Here is a 5,721-nt window from a genome sequence, read left to right as displayed (position 1 = left end):
GTGATTTATATATAGTATTTAATACTAAGAATGTGTAAGGACCCTAACTCACCCCTACGTACAAATCCTTGTTTAGTTTTGAGTTATGACAGAAACCATCCGAATATGAGATAATATAAAAATTGATTTGGACTATTGATCTTTTGAAATTTGCAATCATACCGTTTCTACACATGTGAGTAATACTTGTTACAATATCAACCGCTGATTAACCAGAAGATAAATCGTCTATATTCCCTTGATTTCTACAATAGGAAATGCTTGTATATGAATGAATCACGCCTCTTCTTATGAGGGAACAATTAGTACTTGCGCCTTATTTCAATTTCTATTTATGGACTCAAGTAATATAAACTGTACCATTACATTTAATTCCTAGTTACTATAAAACATCATTCATTGAAGATGATATTAATTGCTTACCGACATATTTAATCCGATTCAATGCATGGCCAAACTAACTAATCTTGTACTATTTCTTGGCTTAGATCATCTTCTTCATCTTTACCAATTTAATCATAACTCCAAGATAGAGTTTCATGAAGGGAAGGGAGTATCACTTTGTAATAGATGAAGAAAGATAAATAATCTAATTTCTTTTCTACCTACTTTTTAATGCATATGTTCATTTCAGAAATACGAGCAACATTTATAGGGTCTTCAATAAGGAATATACACAATAAGGAATAGAAAATGAGTAAAATTACTGGCCTGCCATCTAGCATAGGAAAATCTAGCCCGAAAACAATCAAGGTGGCCCGATTAAAATTGCTACACGAAACTCGTGCAGGATAGCATATATTGACCCTGAAAAATGAAACATTGCATAACGCGACCACATTCACAGAAGCACTATAGAGCGCAACCAAAAGTCACTCTAGATTCGCTGCACAAGTTCTTTTCTTGAGAAAGCTACGAAAACAAAATATCATACCATTACCATAATTGCGCGTTCTGTGCTCCAGGGGCATTGTCCAGCATTATTAATTGGAACGAAAGCGATACCTGTAAAAGCAGGTGGTTAGATGCAAAACAGTTTGCAAACACAAACACCATCTTAATCAATTAAAGTTGGACCAAGTCACCAAACACCTACTATGAAGTACCATTGCACCACCACATACGCCTTTCGTCCTTGTTCACATATGTTTGTCCTCATTACATCAGAAGTAGCAGATTTAAGATAAATGCTCTGGTATATCTACCCATGTGCAATACCAAATTTTAATAAATCAAACACAGATAGGAATAAAGCTCATAATAATAGTCTTGCCTCCTAACCAGAAGAAGCACCACCATAAACAGAGTATATTTTCGGGTGATGGAAAAGTAGATATCTCCTATTTACTGGGGGACCAGATAGCCACCTTGCCTTATTCTATATCTCCCATTCCGCCACGCAAGTTATCTATGGGAGCATTCCAAATCAAGCAGCTAAAACAAAGTTTGTCTGGTGTAAACCAGTCTACAGTCCATGGTCCAGCCGGGTGTTAGGTCATCTTTAGTGATACAACATATATACTTTAGAAGTTCGAGTTTATGGGCGCCAGATTAAGGACCAAAACAGAAAAGGATCTTAATACAAGGAGCTACGAGCAGGAAAAATAATTGAAATGACAATGACTTTCGAACTTGGCATGTACTACATGTTAGTATGTTATTCTTGCCTACCAAATTCCTTATAAAGACAAAGTGGTTAAAACTACTAAGAGCATTCCAGTATCAGACATCTCCCCTACTATACCTTCTGAGAGGAAACGAATCAGAATTAAATGCCAGTGTACAGCTACTCTCCAGTACTCCTGTTGAAAGAGATTACAGAACATAGGCAAGGCATTATATTTTCCAATATTGTACAGACAAAATATGACACTACCACCTTTTCTACGAAATAATAATTTATCTTCTAAAACAAGATAACAATGGTTCTTAAACCCCAAATGCAATGGAGAGCATGAGAAATAAGAAATAGCCTTTATTACTAATTCCGTGCCCTACGCTAATACATAATGTACATGTCCAAGGTATACACCCAAGTCGTTTTACCATGATTGATCATCTTCTATGTCACTAACCAGAACCTGGTTTCAATGACCATAGTGGCAGCCCATCAATGATACTTAGTTGCTATTTTAGCTTGATAATATGGGCTTGGACCTACCACAGAGTAGACAAAGTCAGAAGGTTTGTCCATATATGCCAAAAATCTGCAATGCAGTAGACACTAATGTCTGATTATGACAGTCAAACTAAAACCCTAGTACTCTACATTGAGCAGCACAAATAAGCATTTTAAAAGCAACAAACAACATCAATTTGTCAAAAAAATTTAAAATCCCCATCTCTAAGGGGAACACTGCACTCTACTTCAAGTCTTGTCCCCATGAATCAATATCTTCCATAAGAGTATACCAAGAAACTGACAATTGAAAGACAGGGAAAAACAGCTAGCATAAATGACAGATGATAAATGAAGAATAAGACATTTTTTGGATGAGTTCAGTGCTTGGTAGTATAAGTAAACAAAAGTTGAAATCACAAAGTAATCACTAATCAACCAACAGAATAAAACAAGGAAACAACCATATGTCGCTAGTGAGAAAGCAATTAAATTGATACCTCTTGCACATGTAGCGTCCTAAGTACTTTTGAAATTGCAACTATATTCATTTCATGCTTGCATCGATCACACCATGCATGTGTTGTACAAACATCAACCATAGAAGAAGCAATAAATTTGTTTTACTGCTCTTAAAAATGCCATGGAATCCATATTATAAGCCAAATTAAAAAATTAATGGTATATACAGAGCAACTCACATAAATTTAGTCATCTATAGATATCCTATTATTTTAATTTTAAAGCACCTGTTACAAGTATCTAGAATTTCCAGTTGGTAGGCAGCTATGAAGGATCACAGGATAATGAAATATAGAAAATTAATTTGTCTTGCCAAATTATTGCAGATTGGAAGATATTACACAAATGAAAATTTTGTTACGAATACTGGAAGTCTGGAACTGGTCGCTTTCACTCCTCCCAACCCACTTAAGAAAACATGGGAGTAATGATTCAAATATGACATTTTGGAATTAAGCTTTACAGTCACAAAAGTTTAAAAAATTGTGGATAATCAACATCTGCAGCAAATATGATTAGGCAATTCATGGGAAAATGCATAAAAATTGTTTGCAGGCATGTTATCATGAAATTATGGTCCAGCTAGCATGCAAATGAAACACAAATGCATTACCTGCTGATGAGCAGCAGCAAGTTTTAACAGCTCATCTGCTTCAGAGAAATTGATAAACCATGACTCAACGGGTTATCTTTGGTATCACCTTTCTTTTCATTCAGATCTTCTATATAGGTACCGGAAAAGGTAGGAAGAAATATGAGTGTTGCCCCATTTTGCCAATAATAAACAAACTTTATGGAAGTAAAATAGATTGTAATGACATTACCAGTGGGCAAATTTAACATGATTGGAAGTCGAGGAACGACTACAACAGGATGCTTCTCTGGATACGAGCATAGAAACTATCTAGGGATCAGGAAAGACTATCTCATTGTATGTTTCCACGACAACAGGCTTTTTAGTTGACTGAGGGCCACTTTCATTTTTAGCATATAATGTAAGATGGTGATACCTAAAAAATAGAAAGACATTATCAAATATACTGGTGACTGGTGAGAAATGAAGAAGCATATTAAAAGCCAAAATTATTTACTTACAAGAGAGAAAACAATTTCAAATTCACCCCAACCACACTCCGATAATTCAAAAGGTGGAGACTCAACAACTCTAACAGGGTTTTCGAAACTTGGATGCAATTGAAATACAGCACGCTTGATAATTGCCTCAATATGCTCATTCATAGCCCCTCGACATAGACAGTCCACCTGTGTGACTGAGTTCTAATAACCAACAAAGACATCCGATAAAACCATCAACTAGGTCAATTGGTGTACCAACAAAATGAACTTCGACAAGAAAGGCATGTAACTATGATATTCAACTTACTCGGATGCTTCTCTACCAAGCCAAAAGGTGATTGTTCCAAAAACTATTGGAACACAGATTTCAACATCTTTGAGTCTCTTTTGCAAAACCTGAGCAAGGACTCCACAAAACATTATATTAAAATTCCATAATTCCAGTTCAATGAAAATGATCAGCAAATATTTTTTAGATGGAGCCATGAACTAAATAATAATGACCACTAGGAAGAATTATGACACGAAATGAGATTGGTCATTGATCTTACCCCTCTACAAGAAGCAGAAAAGTGCAGTTCAAATAGATTATCACCATATGGACATAATAAACTTCATAAATTATATAGATCAGTTTTGTTCTCAAAATGAAATTCAACAGCAGGGCAACTAAGAAGCAGATAGGCAGATTAATAGCACTGTATGAGTACATAAAACATGTTTGGATGTGTGTGCGCACGAGCGTGCAAATTTAAAATAAAAGTCCAGGTAGTCAGTTTCAGTCTGATTCAGTACAAGATATCAACTAGTATATATATTTATGGTATTCGGCTATATCCGGCTATCCGCTGCATCTCATGTTTTTACCAGTTTCTGAAGCCAGCCTAAGCAAGTCAAAATCTCAACTATACACACCTCAACCTTAGCGTAGTCAAATTGGGAATGTATAATGTGAATGAATGGAGTAAAACACGGTATGGAATGTTCCCTTAACTAACCGTTACTACAGAAAAGGATAAGAATTATAAACTCAAAGTGAGACTGCAGTTCATTCACTGATGCATTCATGTCTCTAAGTCGTCCATGCAGCTCGCTATGCCAATGCATATGCAGCTCAAAAGTTGGATAAATACGACAGAAATGCTGCATGCTTATGTACTTTAGAAGCGTACAATCTACATAATTGTGAAAAAAAAATGAAAATTGGAAATCAAATTGGGTAGAAAGAGGTACCTTTTATCTCCGTCGTCAGAAGCTCTTGTAATTTTGAAGCGTGCGGCTTTAGAGTGGATTCGCTAGCATTTCGTTCCGGCTGACCGTCAATTTCAGCCATTGTTGAGCATGTGGAAAGTAGAATTTCGCGATTTTTGTTACAGATGAATTAGGGATTTTGACTATTTCAGTGCATTTGTCACTTGAGCACTACGATTTTGACCACGGAGCTTTCATGTACTCCGGCCAAATTATCTTCAAAAACAATAAGATATAGTCCATCTGTCCCATTAAAAATGCAACATTTTTCTTTTTTGGGTTGTCCCATTAAAACCGGAACGTTTCCTCTCTACTTTTCCGTCTCTCTTCATTAACTCACAAAACAACAGTGAGTATTTTTTTTAAATATAATATTATTGAATTTTTTGCAATTCAAGAATAAAAATTATTGAAATATTATATAAAGATGATTATTAACATTTCAAAAAACATACTTTTACTTCTACATATACCAATCTATCGATTCACTATAACCGAAAGACATGAGAGAAAGAAATACAAACATCCTTCATGAATAACTAATATAGAGAAAAAAAAAAGTAAACAATTATTGAATTTAAGAATAAAAACTATTAAATATTTTGTAAAAATTGAGTATTAACATTTCAAAAAATAAGAAAATATATTTAAAACGAATTAAATCAAAATAAAGAATATATAGAAGAAATACTAAAATTATTGTAAATTAAGAATAGAAACTATATTTAAATATTGTATATATAAGATTATAA

At 34.4% G+C, this 5,721-nt stretch overlaps 1 long non-coding RNA gene across 17 annotated transcripts; it reads right to left on the bottom strand.

The window, feature by feature from the left end:
• Nucleotides 1–628: 628 nt before the first annotated feature.
• LOC125210515 (uncharacterized) lies at nucleotides 629–5,163 on the bottom strand. 17 transcript variants are annotated; one of them, XR_016136972.1, is made up of 7 exons: nucleotides 4,952–5,163; nucleotides 4,026–4,114; nucleotides 3,737–3,919; nucleotides 3,466–3,651; nucleotides 1,097–3,363; nucleotides 935–1,005; nucleotides 629–807 (listed from the first exon to the last, which is right to left on the bottom strand). It is a non-coding gene; the product is annotated as an uncharacterized LOC125210515 (long non-coding RNA). The 17 variants fall into 17 exon arrangements; XR_016136976.1 differs by having other exon boundaries at nucleotides 941–1,005; XR_016136979.1 differs by having other exon boundaries at nucleotides 629–1,005; nucleotides 1,097–1,201; nucleotides 1,745–3,363.
• Between the last annotated feature and the right edge of the window lie 558 nt (nucleotides 5,164–5,721).

This window comes from Salvia hispanica, chromosome 3 (assembly GCF_029641045.1).
Source record: "Salvia hispanica isolate PSC_SH4W2 chromosome 3, Shi_PSC_v1, whole genome shotgun sequence".
NCBI classification, from domain to species: Eukaryota; Viridiplantae; Streptophyta; class Magnoliopsida; order Lamiales; family Lamiaceae; genus Salvia; species Salvia hispanica.
This window is presented reverse-complemented; position numbering and strand designations above follow the sequence as displayed.